Source organism: Chiloscyllium punctatum, chromosome 8 (genome assembly GCF_047496795.1).
Source record: "Chiloscyllium punctatum isolate Juve2018m chromosome 8, sChiPun1.3, whole genome shotgun sequence".
In the NCBI taxonomy this organism is placed as follows: Eukaryota; Metazoa; Chordata; class Chondrichthyes; order Orectolobiformes; family Hemiscylliidae; genus Chiloscyllium; species Chiloscyllium punctatum.
The window spans coordinates 63,756,770-63,777,933 of record NC_092746.1 but is presented as its reverse complement, the minus strand read 5'-3'; the positions used below and the strand labels follow the sequence as shown (position 1 = coordinate 63,777,933).

At 40.1% G+C, this 21,164-nt stretch overlaps 1 protein-coding gene across 5 annotated transcripts in view; it reads right to left on the bottom strand.

Annotated features, from left to right (window-relative positions):
- The window catches only part of tpk1 (thiamin pyrophosphokinase 1), a 385,692-nt gene extending 369,671 nt beyond the window's left edge, over positions 1 to 16,021 (bottom strand). For 3 of the 5 annotated variants that reach the window (XM_072575655.1, XM_072575662.1, XM_072575660.1), the window contains exons 1-3: positions 15,913 to 16,021; positions 7,575 to 7,950; positions 6,611 to 6,693 (exon numbers count right to left, since the gene is read on the bottom strand). The gene's annotated coding sequence lies outside the window, so the exon portion shown is untranslated. Of the gene's footprint in view, positions 1 to 6,610; positions 6,694 to 7,574; positions 7,951 to 15,580; positions 15,806 to 15,912 lie in introns of those variants that run through there. The other 2 variants (XM_072575656.1, XM_072575657.1) reach the window with 2 other exon arrangements.
- Positions 16,022 to 21,164: the final 5,143 nt, after the last annotated feature.

Here is a 21,164-nt window from a genome sequence, read left to right as displayed (position 1 = left end):
CATGCACATATACTATAAACACCACGTGATCTTATCTTATTAAGGAACATTACATGTGTTACCTTATCAAATGTCATTTGGAAATCCAAGTACATTACATCTACTGTTTCCCCTTTATCTACCCTGTTCATTACATACTCACAGGACTAAACCTATTGGAAGAGATGTGACAAAACTGCTCACTTAGAAAATAATGATCAGATTCGGCAGAATCAGCACAAAACAGAAATCATGCTTAACAAAAATGTTGGTATTTTGATGTAACTTGTAAAACAGATGAGAGAAAGCCAGTGGAGGTGGTGTACTTGGATTTTCAGAATGCCTTTGATAAGATCTCACATAAGAGCCAGTAGGCAACCACAGACCACATGAGATTTATATATTGGCACAGATTGAAAATTAGTAACAGGCAAAAGCCAGTGAGTAGGAATCAACAAACCATTCTTAGATTGACATAATACGTCAGTACAAGAATCAGGGCTTCGGCCCCAGTTATTAATGACTTGTATCAATGATATTTATGTGGGGATCAAAGACAATATTTTTGAGTTTGGTCAAGACTCAAAACCAGGCGTCAATGCAAGTTGTGAGGAGGATGCAAAGAGGTTTCAAGAGGAGTTACAAAATCTTCATGAGTGGACAGGAACACGAAAGATAGACTATAATTGGAAAAATGTAAAACTATCCACTTTGGTAAGAAAAGCAGACATGCAAATAATTTCTTAAATGGTGAGAGATCAGAAATGCTTCTATCCAAAGGGACTTGATGTTTTTGTTCATCAACCGTTGAAATCTAACATGCAGATGTAGCAAAAAATTAGTATGTTGACCTTTATTGCAAGAGGATTTGGGTGTAAGAGTAAACAAACCTAACTGCAACTGTATAGAGCCTTGATGAGGGTGCACCTGGAGGGATATGTACAGGAATGGTCTCCTCAGCCATGGAAGGATATATTTGCCATAGATGAAGGGAAATGAAGACTTATCAGACTGACAGCTGGAATGGTAGAATTATCCTAGGAGAGATCCAGGATACTCTGCCACTATTCTCTAGAATTTAGAAAAAGGGGAATCTGTCTGATTTCAAGAGATCAATTGTGTTAAAGAATTCTCTAGTCCGAGGCACAGACGTTTTTGTGGCTAGCAGCGAAAAATCAGAATGGTGTGTTGCTTCCCTGGTGCCAGGATCAAGGATGTCTCAGAGTGGGTGCAGAATGTTCTCACGACGGACAGGGCCCAGCACAAGGTCATTGTACACATTGGAACCAATAATAAAGGAAGGGAAAACGTTGAGATTCTGAAGGGAGAACATAGAGTTAGGCAGGAATTTAAAAAGGACGTCTTTGAAAGTAGTAATATCTAGATTACTCCCGATGCTATGAGCTAGTAGTGGGAGAAAAGGAGGATACAGCAGAAGGAGCTGGTGTATGGGAGAAGTATTCACATTTTTGGATTATTGGAATCTCTTCTGGGGTAGAAGTGAGCTGTACAAGAAGGTTGGATTGCACCTAAATTGGAAAGGAACTACTATACTGACAGGGAGATTTGCTAGAGCTGCTGAGAGGGTTTAAACTAGTAAGGTGGGGGGTTGGGACCTAGTGAGGAAAGAGATCAATCTGAGACTGGTACAATTGAGAAAAGAAAGAGTCAAACAGTCAGGGCAGGCAGGGATAAGCAGAAAACAAGGTAGGACTGATAAATTAAACTACATTTACTTCAATGCAAGGGGCCTAACAGGGAAGGCAGATGAGCTCAGGGCATGGTTAGGAACATGGGATTGGGATATCATAGCAATTACAGAAACATGGCTCAGGGATGGAGAGGAATGGCAGCTTAATGTTGCAGGATACAAATGCTACAGGAAGGATAGAAAGGGAGGCAAGACAGGATGGGAAGTCACATTTTTGATAAGGGATAGCATTACAGCTGTACTGAAGGAGGGTATTCCCAGAAATACATCCAGGGAAGTTATTTGGGTGGAATTGAGAAATAAGAAAGGGATGATCACCTTATTGGGATTGTACTATAGAACCCTGATTAGTCAAAAGGGAAATTGAAAAACAAATTTGCAAGGAGATCTGTAAGAATAATAGGGTGGTTATGGTAGGGGATTTTAACTTTCCAAAATAGACAGGGACTGCCATAGTGTTAAGGGTTTAGATGGAGAGGAATTTGTTAAGCATGTGTAAGAAAATTTTCTGATCCAGTATGTGGATGTACCCATGAGAGAAGGTGCAAACCTTGACCTACTCTTGGGAAATAAGGCAGGGCAGGTGACAGAGGTGTCAGTGGGGGAGCACTTTAGGGCCAGCGACCATAATTCTACTAGTTTTAAAATAGTGATGAAAAACGATAGACCAGATCTAAAAGTTGAAGTTCTAAATTGGAGAAAGGCTAATTTTGATGGTATTGGGCAAGAACTTTCGAAAGCTGATTGGGGGCAGATGTTCACAGGTAAAGGGACAGCTGGAAAATGGGAAACCTTCAGAAATAAGATAACAAGAATCCAGAGAAAGTATATTCCTGTCAGGAGAAAGGCTGGTAGGTATAGGGAATGCTGGATGACTAGTGGGGGGCACGGTGGCACAGTGGTTAGCACTGTTGCCTCACAGCGCCAGAGACCCAGGTTCAATTCCTGCCTCAGGCGACTGACTGTGTGGAGTTTGCACGTTCTCCCCATGTCTGTGTGGGTTTCCTCCAGTGCTCCGGTTTCCTCCCACAGTTCACAGGTGAATTGACCATGCTAAATTGCCGTAGTGTTAGGTAAGGGGTAAGGGGTAAGGGGTAAATGTAGGGGTATGGGTGGGTTGCGCTTCGGCGGGTCGGTGTGGACTTGTTGGGCCGAAGGGCTTGTTTCCACACTGTAATCTAATCTAAAGAAATTGAGGGTTTGGTTAAGGAAAAGAAGGAAGTAAATGTCAGGTATGGACAGGGTAGATCGATTGAATCCTTAGAAGGCAGTAGGAGTATACTTAAGAGAGAAATCAGGAGGGCAAAAAGGGAACATGAGATAGTTTTGGCAAATAGAGTTAAGGAGAATCCAAAGGGTTTTTACAAATGCATGAAGGACAAAAGGGTAACGAGGGAGAGAATAGGGCCCCTCAAAGATCAGCAAGGCGGCATTTGTGTGATGCTGCAGGAGATGGGGGAGATATTAAACGACTATTTTGCATCAGTGTTTACAGTGGAAAAGGATATGGAAGATATAGAATGTAGGGAAATAGATGGTGACATCTTGAAAAATGTCCATATTACAGAAGAGGAAGTGCTGGATGTCTTGAAATGCATAAAAGTGGATAAATCCCCAGGACCTGATCAGATGTACCCAGCACTCTGTGGGAAGCTTTGGAAGTAATTGCTGGGCCTCTTGCTAAGATATTTGTATCATCGATAATCACAGGTGAGGTGCCAGAAGTCTGGAGGGTGGCTAAAGCAGTGCCACTATTTCAGAAAGTTGGTAAGGACAAGCCAGGGAACTACAGACCAGTGAGCCTGACCTCGGCGGTGGGCATGTTGTTGAAGGGAATTCGGAGGGACAGGATGTACCAGTATTTGGAAGAGCAAGGACTGATTAGGGATAGTCAACATGACCTTGTGTGTGGGAAATCATGTTTCACAAACTTGATTAAGTTTTTTTGAAGTAACAAAGAGGATTGATGAGGGCAGAGCAGCGGACATGATCTATATGGACTTCAGTAAGGCATTCGACAAGTTTCTCCATGGGAGACTGGTTAGCAAGGTTAGATCTCTTGGAATATAGGGAGAACTAGCCATTTGGATACAAAACTGGCTCAAAGAGAGAAGACAGAAGGTTGTGGTGTAGGGTTATTTTTCAGACTGGAGGCCTGTGACCAGCGGAGTGCCACAAGGATCGGTGCTGGATTCACTACTTTTTGTCACTTATATAAATAATGTGGATGTGAGCACAGGAGGTATAATTAATAAGTTTGCAGATGACAACAAAATTGGAGGTGTGGGGGACAGCGAAGAAGGTTACCTCGGATTACAACAGGATCTTGACCAGATGAGCCAATCGGCTGAGGTGTGGCAGGTGGAGTTTAATTTAGATAAATGCAAGGTGCTGCATTTTGGGAAAGCAAATCTTAGCAGGACTTATATACTGAATGGTAAGGTCCCTGGGAGTGCTGCTCAACAAACAGACCGTGGATTGGAGGGTCATAGCTCCTTGAAAGTAGAGTCGCAGATAGATAGGGTAGTGAAGAAGGCATTTGGTATGCTTTCCGTTATTGGTCAGAATATTGAGTACAAGAGTTGGGAGGTTATGTTGCAGCTGTACAGGACATTGGTTAGGACACTTTTGGAATATTACATGCAATTCTGGTCTCCTTCCTATCAAAAGGATGTTGTGAAACTTGAAAGGGTTTAGAAAAGATTTCCAAAGATTTTGCCAAGGTTTGAGGATTTGAGCTATAAGGAGACGATGATACTCTAGGGCTGTTTTCCCATGAGCGTCGGGGGCTGAGGGGTGACCTTATAGAGGTTTATAAAATTGTGAGGGGCATGGATAGGGTAAACAGACAAAGTATTTTCCCTGGGGTGGGGGAGTCCAGAACTAGAGGGCATAGGTTTGGGGTAAGAGGGAGAAGATGTAAAAGAGACCTAAGGGGCAATTCTTTCACACAGAAGGTGGTGCATGTGTGGAATGGGCTGCCAGAGGAAGTGGTGGAGGCTGGTACAATTGCAACATTTAAAAGTCATCGGGATGGGTATATGAATCAAAAGGGTTGGGAGGGATTTAGGCCGGGTGCTGGCAGGTGGGACCAGATTGGGTTGGGATATCTGGTCGGCATGGACGAGATGGACTGAAGAGTCTGTTTCTGTGATGTACATCTCTATGACTCCACGACTCAGTTAAGGATGCAAAATTTTAAAGGGCTTGACAGGGTAGATGAAAGAATAATTTTTCCCTTGTGGGTACAACCAGGGAACACAGAATAAGAGATAGGCCATTGAAAACAAAGGGCAGGAGGAATTTGGTCACTCATTGATTTATGAATCTTTGGAAACTCAATTCTCCCCAATGGCTGCCAATGTTCAGTCATTGAACAAATTCAAGATAAAGATCAATAGATTTCTGGGGATCAAAAGATCTAGAGATAGTGCAGAAAAATGGTTTTGAGATAGAGATGAGGCATGATGTAGATGAATAGCAGCACAGCCTTGAGGAAAGAATGGCCTTGTCTTGCTTTTAGGTTCTACTTTTTTAATTCCCTGAACTTCAGATTCTGTTTACAGGCTTTGAGTAAAGATGTTTTTTTCTCCACATTTGCTTCAATATTAATTCAACATTTTTTGCTGTTTTTCAGAAACCTATACATTAGTGACACAAATAGACCAAAATGAACTTACTAAAATTTCATCACACATAGCGCCTTCTCCAAAACACTAGACTCTTTTCACAGACATATTTTTGGTGTTTCAAGTAATCTACAATTATGTTTTTAAATTTAATGTAGTGCAGAATATTCATATTCAGTGTGCATATAATCATAAGAGAAGACAAAGGAAATTTGGCCAGCTTATTCTATGCGGTTTATTAAATACACAAACTGTACTTTACATCCAATATTTTTTGTGCTAACTCAACCATTCATCGTCTTCAGCAAGGATACTGTCAGGATTAGGATAATGTGACCAATAGTGTGTGACTTATATATAGTAAACCATTTTTTTTCTCAAAGAGAGTTTAGATTTCAATTGAGTGACATATGGTATCAGTCTGTCTTTGTGAAGGGGTTTAAAAATTAATTTGGTCAGTCTTTCTCAAACCATGATTTTAAACCAGTATGTGTCAGAGAGTAGGTGACTGCAAGGGTCACAGGAATGTTAATGAAGCTTCTTTATTCAGCAGGGGCTTATGAGAGGAGAGAGAAAATATTAAACCAGTAGCTTCAGTAAAACATAGATGAACAACTTTTTCTTTAAATTTAGCTCAAAGCTTTTGGATACAGTTTGACGGAGACCTGGCGAGGTGAAGCAAGTATCTGAATAACCTCAGAGAAAAGAAGATTGTTCATAACAGTTCAGGTGAAGGGGTATAGCTTTGATAACTTCCAGACTAGGAGTATTTGGTTAGAACTATGCAGATTATTAAAAAACGCAGAATGACTGAGTTTTCAATTGTGAAAGTGATCAAAGGAGAAGATCTCACACAGTGATAGGACCTAAACTGAGAAGAAGCAACACACGCTAACATTTGATAGGGAAGGAAACAGTACTAGTTGCAATGGTGTTGGGGTAAAAACAGGATTTTGTTTTGCTGTGTGTTCTTTTAATCTTTCAGCTGTGTTAAAGCTTGATTTGGTTCATTTAATTTTTATTTCTTCTGCACAATAAATTTCTGTTTCATTGCTAAAACTAAACTTGAAGTTTTGTGTGCTTCAGTGAACTACCACCATGTTAAAGAAAATATAAAATATCATCTATCAAGCCAGATTCATTCTGGGATCTGACTTGTCCAGTACCCACATGAACTAGGATCCTAAGAAGAATATAAAAGTGATCTCTGGTGTGCAGACAATATCACTGTCACTGAAGTTCAGATTTTATTATTTTAATAACAAGGGTCTTCCTAGTTTCAACAACTCACCTACTGTGAAATACGTCACACCCAGGTCTCACGTAGCTTCTATCAGAAACTTCCAGTAGGTTCAACTCAAACGTGTTTTACACCTTAAAGAAAATGAATTGAAGCTTCAAATTCTGTATAAAGCAAATAAATTTCTGAATACTATGTAATTTTAATGGAATATATGAAGACAGAGTAGGTTTCTTACATAAGAGACGTTTTAAATAAAATATTTGAAATTAAAACCTATTGGTGATCTACTAATAGAAATCCACAGGAAACAAGAATAGGGATAGCCCACATCTAAACTAGCAATTGTAATAGTTTTTTGCTGCATAATTCAAAATAAATTATGCTCTGTCCCAAATTTTATTCATGCTCTAAACATTAAAAATTTCAAGTTTTCCATTTAATTCTTGTACAGATAACATCCAATTTCTCAGCATGACCTGCTAATACACTTCCAATAACATAGCATCCAGAACTACAGATTATATTACCATTAATTATACCCCAACCAATGCCCTCTTCCTTTCAAACCCAAGGCAACGTTGTAGCTGACAGATCTTCCCCAATTACCACTTTATATCTTGACTTCCTTTCTTCTCCTAGGTCCTTCAATTTCATTCCCATCTCCATGCCTATACTTTACAATAATTCTTCATCTGAATCCCTGTCATTCATTTATGCCCAATTAAAGCACACAACTGCCTCAGTGATAATGAGAAAATAAAGAGAGGAAGATGGGAGCGATGTATTTAAAAAAAGGGAAGGATGAATCAGGTACAAGATGGTGTGCTATTCAAATGGATAAAGGTTCCAGCTAGAAACATTTATCAGTGAATCATCAGATAGTGGGGTTGGGGTGGGAAATTGTATTAAGCGAGCATAATCCTAATCATATATGTGTGAGCTGATAAATTGAGGGCAACACCTAATCAGAATAAAGCTCTACAGATTTATTAGGTGACAGAAGTCAACTTACACAACACAAAGTCTTAAACATGCATTCTGGCATCCAAAAGACAGGTTGTCTTAAACAGCAGGGAAATTTATACACTACGATATACAGTATTTTTGAAAATGATGAATTTGAACAGTTTCCATTTCCTCAGAAATCTTTCATTCCATTCTTAGTCTGTGAATGGTTCACCAAAACAAAAAAACTGGCTCAATGACTGATAGATTTAACGTAATTGTCCAAAGAATGGTGAAGGTTAACATTAAATGCTTCTTTCGCCTGTGTAGGTACTGCTCCAGCAACAAGTCATCAACTTCGGACTCACTATCATCCCATCTGATTAGCTGCAGTTTGCCTCTTCTAATATTCTTCTGCACTCCAAGGAAGGAACAAATACACTCTGCAAAGAAAAAACAATGTACATTTGTTTCAATACCTTCAATTCCTTGTCAGAGAAGGCAACACCGTGAACATATGCACCAAAATTGTGATGAGACAAATTCTGCGTGCATAAATTCTCATATAAACTATGTATCTCAAAAAAGTTATTATTTGTCAACATTGGAAAACATTAAATAGCACGTTTTCCTTTCAGTCTCAGATATGGATGCTGCCTATGTGGAACTGTGAAAGCCGCAATTATGTAGGCTATGCCATGCATTGTTGGGGTGCAAGTAGATGTCATCACATCACACACTTGTGCCTCAATGAATGGTAGTTTCACATAGGGGGCCAAGCAGCCTAGTTAATCTAGCACAAATTGACCAGTGTGAAGGGAAACACTCATGCACAAGATGGAAATTCTACTTTTGAATAGTAGATGGGTTATTTCACCAAATAAGTATGCTTAGATTTAAAACTGCTTCTAAACATGCAGTATCAAACTTGTTTAACATGGATGTTAAATATTCTGAGATTCACAATCTCTCTCATGACCTTGGTAACAAGGCAACACTTACAATAAAATGAACCATATCACTTAAAAATCACATGCTGGAACTGTCACAGAGGTTTAGTGAAACATGATTAACCAGTACTGCATCATTGAACTGTACGGCTCAATGAGTACTTATTACAAGTCAAACCTCAGGCTAGAATCCTGAATATAATCAGCATTAATGCAGAAAGAAAATATCCAACACAATTACTGTTCCTTCCACAATTGAATCAAATTAAAATTTTAAACAAAGCTCAAGTGAAATATTGTTGTTCATAGGATTTCCAAGTGTTGCCATGTTGAAAAGAAATAAATTACTTCGTAATGACAAGGAGATCATTAATATTATTTCAAATACCATAGGGTGGTACATCCTTAAAACAAGTGGTGCATATCGTTTCTACTGTGACCAAACAAGAATGGAAAACCAGAATACTAATCAAAAGTGGGAAGCTCATAAATGTTGGCTCAGATATAGACAACTTGCACATGAATAAAAGACAGTTAACATGCATATAAAGTAAGTGATTAGGAAGACAAATAGTATGTTAACTTTATTGCAACAGTTATAATACAAGGATAAGGGAAGTTTTGCTGTATTTAACTGGATTTTGATAATACCATGTTAACAAAAGCAAAGTATTGAGAATTCTGACGATCTGAAATAAAAACAAAATGGGAAAAAAAACTCAGCAGATGTAACGGCATTTGTGGAGTTAGAAATGGAGTTAATGTTTCAAGTGCAATATGACATTTCTTAACTGAAGTCCTGAAGACATCTTGTCTCAGGCATGATACCTGGAATGAGAGAACACTGACACTCAACAGTTGTGAATTCTTTGGATTTCATTATCCAAGAAAGTTGTAGATGCTCAATTCAAGAGTATATTCAAATCTGATATAAATAGATTCTTGAGAACAAAAGGTATCAAGGATATGGAGATAGGGCAAGAAAGTGGGGTTAGTATAATTCAGAAATGGCCCTGAAGTGAACAGCGGATCAAGCTTCAAGGACTATACGGCCTACATCTCCTCTCACACTATGTTAAATTTGTAAATCCCTTGCTGATCAGCCCTCCTTCACCTTTATTTACTCAATAGCTATGGCAATGAGATCACATTTTCATAAATTTCTAAATGTACCTGGAAGTGGCAATCTAGATATTCAAGTTGGCATTAAATGATAATTTTTTGAAAAAGGCAATGTGCAGGGCACAGGAAAAAGGCAGGAGTTCGACACTAAGTTAAAGAGAGTGAGTGCAGACACAATGGGCCAAATAGCCTCCTTCCACACTGTAACAATTCTGTGACAATGTGGTACGAGATTACAGACATAAACAACAAAACTAATTCAAGTTTGTATGATTTATGAACAATGTTAACAAGACAAGTCCAACACTTATTTTTTATCAGTTATTTTAAAATATTTTGAGGTAACCACTAGTAATCTGCATTATTTCTAAATTACGCAAAAACTTTCAACATATGAATATAGGAGGAATAGTTAGCAAGTTTATAGATGACACCAAAATTGGTGGTGTAGTGGATCGTGAAGAAGATTACCTCAAAAGACAACTGGACTTTGATCAGATGGGCCAAGCAGTAGCAGATGGAATTTAATTTAGGTAAATGTGAGGTGCTGCATTTCGATAAGGCAAATCAGGACAGGACTTACACACTTAATGGTAAGGTCCTGGGGAGTGTTGCCAAACAAACAGGCCTAGTGGTACGGGTTCACAGTTGAAAGTGGAGTAGCACATAGACAGGGTAGAGAAAAATGGTGTTTTATATGCTTGCATTGAGCACAGGAGTTGGGACTTCATGTTGCAGCTGTACAGGACATTGGTTAGACCACTTTTGGAATACTGCATGCAATTCTGGTCTCCCTCCGAATAGGAAAGATGTGAAACTTGAAAGGGTTCAGAAAAACTTTATAAGAATGTTGCCAGGGTTGGAGGGTTTGAGCTATAGGAACAGGTTGAAAAGGCTGGGGCTTTTTTCACAGGTGTGTCAGAGGCTATGGGGTGACTTTATAGAGGTTTATAAAATCATGAGGGGCCTGAATAGGGTGAATAGCCAAGGTCTTTTCCCTGGGGTGGGCACTCCAAAACTAGGGGGCATTTAACACACTTAAAACTAGGTTTAAGGCGAGAGGAAAAAGATTTAAAAACGACCTAAGGGGCAACCTTTTCACACAAAAGGTGGTGATGGAGTTTACATTTAAATTACATTTAAAAGCTATCTGGATAGGTACTTGAATAGAAAGGGTTTAGAGGGCTATGGGCCAAATGCTGGCAAATGGGACCAGATTAATTTAGGACATCTGTTCAGCATGGACGAGTTGGACCGAAGGATCTTTTTCTATGCTGTATATCTCTATGACTGTTTAAATCACTCCCTATTATGTGGTGTATATTATAAACATATTAATTCAACAACACTGCTTCCTCCCATCAAAAGAAATAAAATTCACCATTCCTTACATGTTTGTGCTTTAGCTCACTGATCAGAACCAAAACGTAGAAGTTAGAGCCAAAAAAATAAAGGTGGCATTTTCGTAAATAACTTTACTAAATAAACTTGCTGGACATTTATCAAATTTGTTTCTTAAAAGAAATTTAACTCCCAAAGAGAGCAGGACAACAGATGAGTCAGATCTGAAGAAGGAGGAACAGATTCAGAGAGATTCCACAGCTGATCTGAGTCAGGAAGTTAAAGACCACAAGGGAAGTTGCCATCCATAAGACAAGAGGGAGGCAGAGTTAAGTGGAAATCCAAGTCAGGACCAAATAACTACAACAAAATTAACATTTCCAGAAAATTGGTCAATTAGTATTTGAATGAGTGAAAGCCAAAGGAAGGTTCGAAAGGAGCAATATATGGATGTAATTTTGCAGCACAATACATGTTGGCTCTCTCACCTCAAGAGTCAGTCTGCAATGCAGAGTTGAGAGGACCACCAAAAATCACCAGCTACACATAGCAGGTACCAAAGATGACAGTGGGCCCTAGCAGGTTCAGCCTTGCCCAAGGGCTGGGGGTTTTATTAAAAAACTATTTTGGTACTGCAGTAAAATCATAAGAAATAGTAGGGGGCCCACCCACAATTTTATGCTAAGCGGAGTTCTGAGAGCCCAAGAAGCCCCAATATAACCCAATTTACCTACAACACTCAAAAAATTTAAAACAATGACAAGTATGTGGAAAATGCCTTATCTAAAAATGCGTTCACCACTTACAAGAGCCTGACGTTGTACAATTAAAAGCATTAAAAATGTTGGGACTTCACTCTGAAAAAACATCAATCTTTTTCTGCTTAGCGTGGTGTCTTCAGACAAGTGCAATACAGTCCACCATATCATCAATGCAGTCAAACATGTTTACCGTGTCTTCATACTGCAGGGCAAAATACCAAAGCTTCTCTACAGATTTTGCAGCTTCAGCTACGAAAACGGGTGAGAGAGGGGGTGGTCGAACATTCAGTGGTCTCAGCTGGGAACTCTACTGAAGAATTTTCTAATTCAATTATTGCCTCATCTGCCTGTTTTGTTGTATAGCATCAGTGTCGTCCACCATGATATAATTCCACACACTTGGCTCGGCCATGATTTCATGACTAACGTGGCCTAACCATGCTTCAATTGGGAGTTTGGCTAATCTAGAGTTACTAGTCTAGAACTTCAGCTTATCACCCTTCAACTGGATATCTTATTGTGTTGGCAAAAATGGCTAACAACTTTGGCTGGGCCAGCATCAATTGCCCATCCTTAGTTGCCCTACAGCATCTGCAGTCCTCACTTTCACATAAGGTAATAAAGTGGTACTGAGCTGCCTTCTTACACCACTGCAGTCCATTTGGTGTAGGCAGCCCACAAGACCATTAAGGAGGAAGTCCTAGGATCTTGATCCAGTGACACTGAAGAAACAGCAATATTTTCCAAGTCAGGATCATGAGTTACTTGGAGTGGAACGTCCACGTGGTGGTAATTCCATGTACCTGCTGCCCTTGTACCTATCTAGATGGTAATGGTCATGGTCATGGTTTGGGAGGTGTTATCTGAGGAGCCTTGGTGAATTTTTGCAGTGCATCTTGCAGATAAAGCACACTGCTGCTACTGAGCTTCAGTGTTAGAGGTTGTGGATGTTGTGTCAATTTTGGATGTAGGTTTACTCGCTGAGCTGAAAGGTTCATTTCCAGACGTTTCATTACCTTACTAGGTAACATCTTCAGTGGACCTCACACGAAGCAATGCTGCTTTCTATTTATATGTTTGGGTTTCTTTGGGTCGGTGATGTTATTTCCTGTGGTGAAGTCACTTCCTGTTCCTTTTCTCAGAGGGTGGTAGATGGGGTCTAACTCGATGTGTTTGTTGATAGAGTTCCGGTTGGAATGCCATGCTTCTAGGAATTCTCGTGTGTGTCTTTGTTTGGCTTGTCCTAGGACGGATGTGTTGTCCCAGTCAAAGTGGTGTCCTTCCTCATTCATATGTGAGGATACTAGTGAGAGAGGGTCATGTCTTTTTGTGGTTAGTTGGTGTTCATGTATCCTGGTGGCTAGTTTTCTGCCTGTTTGTCCAATGTACTGTTTGTTACAGTCCTTGCTTGGTATTTTGTAAATGACGTTAGTTTTGCTCATTGTCTGTGTAGGGTCTTTCAAGTTCATTAGCTGCTGTTTTAGTGTGTTGGTGGATTTGTGGGCTACCATGATGTCAAGGGGTCTGAGTAGTCTGGCAGTCATTTCAGAGATGTCTTTGATGTAGGGAGAGTGGCTAGGGTTTCTGGCCGTGTTTTGTCTCCTTGTTTGGGTTTGTTGCTGAGAAATTGGTGGACTGTATTCATTGGGTACCCATTCTTTTTGAATACACGGTATAGGTGATTTTCCTCTGCTCTGCATCGATCCTCTGTGCTGCAGTGTGTGTTGGCTCATTGAAATAATGTTCTGATGTAGCTTCATTTGTGGGTGTTGGGATGATTGCTTCTGTAGTTCAATATTTGGTCCGTATATGTTGCTTTTCTGTAGACGTTGGTTTGAAGTTCCCCATTGGCTGTTTGCTCTACTGTGACATCTAGGAATGGCAGTTTGTTGTTGTTTACCTCCTCTTGAGTGAATTTAGTGAAATGAGTGAATGTCGTGTCAATCAACAGGGTCGCTTTGCCCCATAAGGTCTCAAAGCTGTATTTATCCAAACAAATGGAAGTACTTCAACATACTCCTAACTTGTGCCTTACAGATGATAAACAGGCTTTACAGGGTCTAGAGGCGAGTTATTCGCTGCAGGATTCCTAGCTTCTGACCTGCTCTGGCAATATGATCAGCTGTGAAGTGATTTAGTGGTGACTTGAGCTCAGCGAATTGAGTGAATAACACCTGCTTTTAATTTGTAAGCTTGTATTCCACCACAGCTGATCATATTGCCAGTGCAGGTTAGAGGCTAGTATACCTGCAGCGAATAACTCACCCCCGACTCTCCAAAGTATTTAAATGGCTAATGCAGTTCAGTTTCTGGTCAAGGTAAGCCCCAGAATGTTGATAGTGGGGAATTTATGCAAATTAAATCAAAGTGATACAATTTAATCGGGATGTCATGAGTGTTATATCGTTTTAGAACTTAAATGGAGTTGGGGCAGCTGACCAATGATTTAAGAAATCTACTTGAAAAGGGGTCCTCTAACAACAAAAATCAGGACCAGAAGTCGATGTAGGTCAATGAACAAAAAGGTGATAGGTGGAACAGGACTGGTTAAGACACAGGAAACAAAGTTTTAGACAATCTGATTCGCTGGCCTAGTGAAGTTACAGGGACAAAAACAGGCAGTGTTAGGAATGGCACAAATACGAGTCCGTAGCTCATCACGAGATCACATACGACACCAAGTTAGTGAATGATCTGGTTTTACCTCAAAACTTTTTCCAGACAGAGGAGTGGAGTCAGTAGCTAAGGGACTGAGTTTATAGCAGGAACTTTAAACTTTGACTTTAGTCCTTCCAATAGTTAAAAGGAGAAAACCTACTTAGTACTGGATAGTTGATAAGTAACAGCAACAGTAAAGCAGTCAAGAAAGGCAGTGAAGTAGTAGAACTGGGTGTCAACATGTATGTGAAAACGAACCCAGCTTTTGGGTGATGTCACCAGAATAGCATGTAGGTGGAAAACAGGACCAAAAAAAAATCAATAAAAGTTTAACCAAGAAAATTTTGTGAATCACTAGGTCTACATCAGGTATATAAATGTAATTAATAAGCCATTCCAAAAGCCGACTTTTGGCAAAGCCGAGATTAAGAAAATCTCCAGCATTATAAATTTACAGGTTAAAAGTCCACTTCAAGCCATGTGCACATAAAATCAAAGGTTGACACTAGAATGCAATACTAACAGAGCATTGTACTTTACTGTCTTTATAATCTGTTAAACTTAAGTTCCATCTGCCGCCTTAGGTGGCTGCAAAAGATCCCACAGCATTACTTCAAAGAGAGTTTACCGCTGGTGTTCCAGCTAGTATCTATCAACACCAAAAAAATCGATGATTATCACATTATTAATTAATTCATTAAATTTTGTTGATATACAAACTTACAAATTAAAAGTTGTAGTCCACTCAACTCCCTGCGCCTGCATCAGAGCTGGTCATATTGCCAGACATTTCTATCTATCCCCAGTAACCTTTGATCACCTTGCTTATCAAGAACTTATTTATCTCTGCCTTACAACTGTTCAGAGACGCTACTTCCACCACCTTTTGAGGAAAACCCTTCCAAAGCTATGGTGTGGATGGGAGCCAGTGATGCTGGTAAAAACAATGACTGCAGATGCTGGAAACCAGATTCTGGATTAGTGGTGCCCGAACTGCTGTACTCTTCCAGCACCACTAATCCAGAACCAGTGATGCTGGCACAACCGAAGCAGCAGAAACAATGTGGTTGCAGGGCTACAATAGTTACCTATTACCTCTTGCTGAAAAAAAAACGACGACAAAATCAATTTATGAAAGATTAAATAATGCACCAATTCAGACATGTACCACAAGAAAGTTTACAAATGTTGCCCATCAGCAAAGTAGTGCAGTAGGCATGTGTTTTACTCATCAATCTCACCAACATTCAGCAAATATCCTGCAGAGGGACAGGACGGGAAGTGTTAAGCTGGAACAATGTGCAGTCTTGATTAAAGTGCCCTGTTTGGGGCCGTTACCAGGAGGATATTTCCTGCAGGAAAGCCCCATTTCCAGTGGGAAATGGACAGAAGATGAAGCAGCCACAGACGCCGGGGCCTATCTGGGGCCGCCTTCTGAAAGCACATGTCCCGTTACACCGAGGAACAGCCTCGGTGAATATCACACCGGAGGCCCGGGGAGGGGGGGGGGGGGGGGTATCCGGTGCTGCCGAGAGCCTGCCCGGGCTGCTCGCTAGCGGTTTGCAGCACTCACCTTGGCCGCTTCCCCGTCCCTGGCTCCGGCTCCGGCTCCGGCTCGAGCTCGGTGTCTCCGCTCTGACAGCGCCGGCTCCCGGAGCAGGACAGCGCCCCCCAGAGTGTCAGACAGAAACAGCCGGGCCCTTTCCCTGCCACCCTCAGACTTACCAGCCCATTGGGGAGAGTGAGGGCTGCAGATGCTGGACACCAGAGTCGAGGGTACCTGCTCCTCGGATGCTGTCATTTCCAGCACCGCACTGTCGACTCTACCAATTAATTGCCCTCCTTGCTTCTTACTGTTTACATACGTCTGAAATACTGCTTCAGTGCATGATGTCTAAACCAGAGATTTATCTTTTTTTTGAAATTCCCAACCACTCATGACTGACCCAAGCACAATCCTGTGGGCAACACACAATGTCAGCTGAACATACATGAAACAAGTACAAAACTAGCTCACTTTCATCTCCTGAGGAGACAACCCAGAAAACTTCTTAAAATTAGTTTGTCCTTAATTGGGGTCACCAAGAGTCAAACCACATTGCTATAGATCTGATGGGGGCATTACTGAATCAGATTTTACAAAAAAACACAACGAACATGGTTACCATTAGATCATTTACAGTTTTTTTTTGTTTTCACTGCCATAGTGGGTTTTGAATCTAAACTCCCCCAGGACATAAAACTGAGGGTTGGGATTACTTATCCACTGACGTTATAATTTAGGACTAGACTGGGTTGGGAAATCTGGTAGGCGTGGACGAGTTGGACCACAGGGTCTGTTTCTGTGCTGTACATATCTATGACTCTATGCTGCCACTGCCACCAGCTACAACCTAAAACCTAAGTTTCTTAAAGAAAAAGCAGGAATTTCTAAGATTACTTAAATATAAGAGAAATCGTTGCAATTTACTTTTTTAAGACACAATTTATTATGAAAAGCCAAGAATGCTTTGTACCTGAAAGTGAAACATATCTTTTTAGGAACAAAAGCCTACTGCAGAGTCAGCTCTTAATGAAGGAGTTTTTTTAATTGTTACCAACTCAGAGTCAAGGAATTTTTATTTACCCTGACTTAAAGTTTCAGTCCAACATTTTTGGCACTGAAAAATGGATAGCTAAAACATCATGGAGTAGACATCCAGTGACCCTCTTACTGAACTATATCTGTTCAAATAACAAATGAAATTTTGCTTTACAGATCAAGCAACTGATAGTCCTGCTGACCATTTTTTCTTGGTATCTGCTTGGGGCATTGCAAGTGCAGGAAATTGAATTCCAAATGTCAAAATAGACCCTTAAAAGAAAGCGCAGCTCACAAACAAGACAGCAAGGAAAATGTTAAGGAGGTGCACAAATACAAACACATCAGTGAGGTTCAGACTCAAGTGAAAGGCAAATTTCAGAAAATAAATAAGCTTTCCCTATTATTAACCTCATACAACATTCAATGGTATAAGGTGATCAGAGCCCTTCACAACCGTTAGTACCAAACATCCTGAAAAGACATTGAAAGGTAAAATTAACATAGGAGTAAGTGCCAATATATTACCACTACACAACATGACTGGCATGTACCTCAGCAGGTGGCAGTCGATGGTACAGTTAGGAGAGACCATCTCACAGCATATGATGGATCAGCAGAATTACATTCTGGTGCCAAAGTACAAGCTCAACCCAATTGCTCAAAATTTCTGCCTGACAGATACTTACCAATCCAGCAGTGACAGGTTTATCCGAATATACAAAACATCACATAGTCACAATTCAGAAGATTAAAACCATATCCACTTTGGCGCTACAGACCACATAGGACACAATGGAATCAGTTAATGATCTCCTAGGAATTTTGATGAAGTGTTATACTTGCCTACATTGTTTGTTTCTCTCTCTACAAATGCTACCAGAACTAATGAGTTTCTCCAGCACTTTCTTTTAATTTCAGTTTTCCAGCATCCAAAGTATTTTGATTCGATTTGAACAATCTTCAAGGACTGTCGTTAAAATAAAGAACCTGGTGATTCTGGTGATCAGAACAAAACCAGAAAGTGTGAGAGAAACTCAGCAGGTCTGGTATTATCAGTAGAAGGAGAATAGGGAACGTTTCGACTCCAATGACCCTTCATCATAACTAAACCTTTCTGATGAAGGGTCATTGGACTCAAAACACTAACTCTGCTTCTCTCTCTACAGGTGCTGCCAGGGTGCTGAGTTTCTCCAACACTTTATGATTTTGACCAGAATGATTATGTCTGACATGTTGAGCAGATTACCCAACTCACACAAAGATTGAGACATTCCTCTTGATGCTTTAGAGAATTTCAGCTATATTTTGTGAATAGTCAAGGAAGAGACTAGCAGGCCCCCAGACTGGGAATTGAAAGAAAAACAGTTAAGTCAAACCTATATATGTGATAGAAAAATAAACTCTCTCTGGTACTTGACAAATATAAATTGATAGAGTTGAGAATGTATAGGATTTTATTTTGTTATGTATTTTGACTCTACTATAAAGATGAAGACATTCTTAAGGTTGATCTGTTACAATTTGGCCAGAGCCAGTTTGTAAAGTTGCAATTGGCACATAGGTTACTACTTGATAAGTCATATCCCAGACTGAAACCTGCTTTGATAGATCATATTTTGCTCTTTTTTAAATTTAACATATGGTCTTTCACTGAAACATAAGCAGGTACTGCTGCAGATTTGACTTTAAAAGTACAACAGAAGTTCATTACTCAAAAGAACAGAAAATAAAACAGAAAGAAGAATGTGATTTACATATAACACAATTTGAAAGCTTTCAAAATAGTTAACTAATTGATTTAAACATGATTTCCCACTAAGAAATCCATGCTGACTCCTCTTAATCAACCTACCTTTTACTACGTGACTACTAATTGTATCGCAAATACTTGTTTATTGTAGCTTCCCCATCACTGAAATTCATAACTGGACTCTAATGGCTGAGTGTATTCTTATAAGCTTTTTTGAACAATGGCATAATGTCCACAATTCTCCAGTCCCCTATTGCCTCTCCTAAATTTTAACACGGCTGAAAGATTATGGCCAATGCCCATGCAATTTCCACTTGCATCTCCTTCAATGGATACATCTCATCCATTTACAGTACTTTGTCAACTCTGAGAATCGACAGCCCATTGATCAATCCCTCTTATCAATATTGAACCCTTTTAGTAACAGAACATCCTCTTATGTCATCATGGCCTGGGAGACATCCACTTCCTGGTCAATACAGTTGCAAAGTATTCATTTAGCACCTCAGCCATTCCTCTTGCCAACACACAGAAATCCCCCTTTTTGTCCTTAACAAACCCTACTCCTCCTTTTACAACAGTTTTATTATTGATACGCCTATAGAGGATGTTGGGATTTTCCTTCATGTTGGCTGCCAGTCTTTTCTCATAATTCTTATTTGCTTCCCTAATATGCTTTTTCACTTTCCCACCAAACCTAACAGATTCCTTTTGGTTCTGAATTGTATTTTATATCTGACGCCTGCCATATACACATTTTTTCCCCTTCTTTATAGAGTCATACAATGGCAAAAAAGACCCTTCAGTCCAACTAGTCCATGCCGAACATTATCCCAAACTAAACTACGCCACCTGCCTGATCCTGGCCTATATCACCCAAACTTTTCCTATTCATGTGCTTATTCAAATGTCTTTTAAATGGTTAATTGTACTCACATCCAGCACCTTCTCGGGATGTTCATTCCACACACAAACTACTATCTGTGTAAAAAATTTGCTCCTCATGTCTTTTTTGAACCTGTCTCCTCTCAGCTTAAAAATGTGCCCCCTGGTCTTGAAATACCCCATCCTAAGGAAAATATGCTAATATTAATTCTATCTGTACCCCTCATTATTTTATAAACATGTATAATCTCCTATGCTCCAGTGAAAAATGTCCCAGCTATCCAGCCTTTCTTTATAACTCAATCCTTCCATACCTGGCAACTTCCTGGTAAATCACTTCTGAACTCCCTCTAGCTTAATAATTTATATTAATTTCTATTTATTTTTGCATTTGAGGATCTCCAGGTTTCTTTGCCCTCCCTTTCCCTGTTGAGGGAATGTACCTTGACGATACCCAACCATGTCCTCCCTGAAGGTAGACCATCAAATGCTACAGAAATACAAGAGGCCTAGCACCATCTATGAAGTGAGAAAAAATGTAAATGTTTCTACTCTAATATCACTCTTCTCAGTGGATTTTGGAAAGGTGTTGGATATGGGCTGAGCCGGATTGGAGGGCCTATGAGGTGGAAAACTAAGGAGAGGAGATTCTACAGTCAGTGACAGTCCTTAAAATAACAGCTTGATGATCAGTCGTGTGGGCATGATCTAGGGGAGATTTTTTAACTGAAGAGTTGGTGTTCAGCCTAATCCTCAGATTACAAAGTCAAGTCTGGACCTGAGGGAATAGCCTGTAGAAAGTTCCAAGATTAGTGGTTTAGAGTGAGTGAGAGGAGCAGACAAACAAAGGCAGTTGATGTCATCTCAGAAGTTCTCAATGAAAAGATCAAGTACAGTTGAAAGGACAGAGGAAGGATTCCAGGTGGAACGGGATTATTGGAGATGGGTGAAAGGGTCTATGTGGCAAGGAGAAGAACGCCTGTCTAAAGAACTGGGCACTGAGGTGAAGATGGCAGAAGAAGAGTTCAATATCATGTTGTGCTTAAAGTTCATTGAGAGTGGGGTCATAAAGGGATAAAGCTATGTCCTTTGCTGAGCACAGACTATTCAGCATGATAAAGGGGAAAATCAGAGGTTTCAGTGAATACATGTCAAGGGGTAAGCTTAAACAATGGGATGGATTCAGAGGGAAGGGGAGAGGGGGAAGAACCCAGACATGCATCAGTATGGTTGAATTTGTAGGGCTTGTGTTCCTTAACATCTGAAAAGAAGAGAAAAAGCTTCAAATGAGACCATGGATGAAAGGAAACTAGGGACCAGGATAGTTTTGAGACAGGGTGAGGCAGTGCTGATAGAGAGAGAGGTCTACACTGTGCATTTAGCGATGCATGACACTGAACGTGGATCTCAGGATGTGGTGTGAGTAGCTATCTGAAGAGCATTGTATGTCTCAGAAATAGCAGTAATCATAAATTTGAAACATTAGGATGGGACTTCAGTTGGAATTCATGCAGGATCTGGAGACAGTCACTAAGAAAGGAGATGCTGTTCTGAATACGTGCTTTGTAGAACATAGAACAATACAGCACAGTGCAGGCCCTTCAGC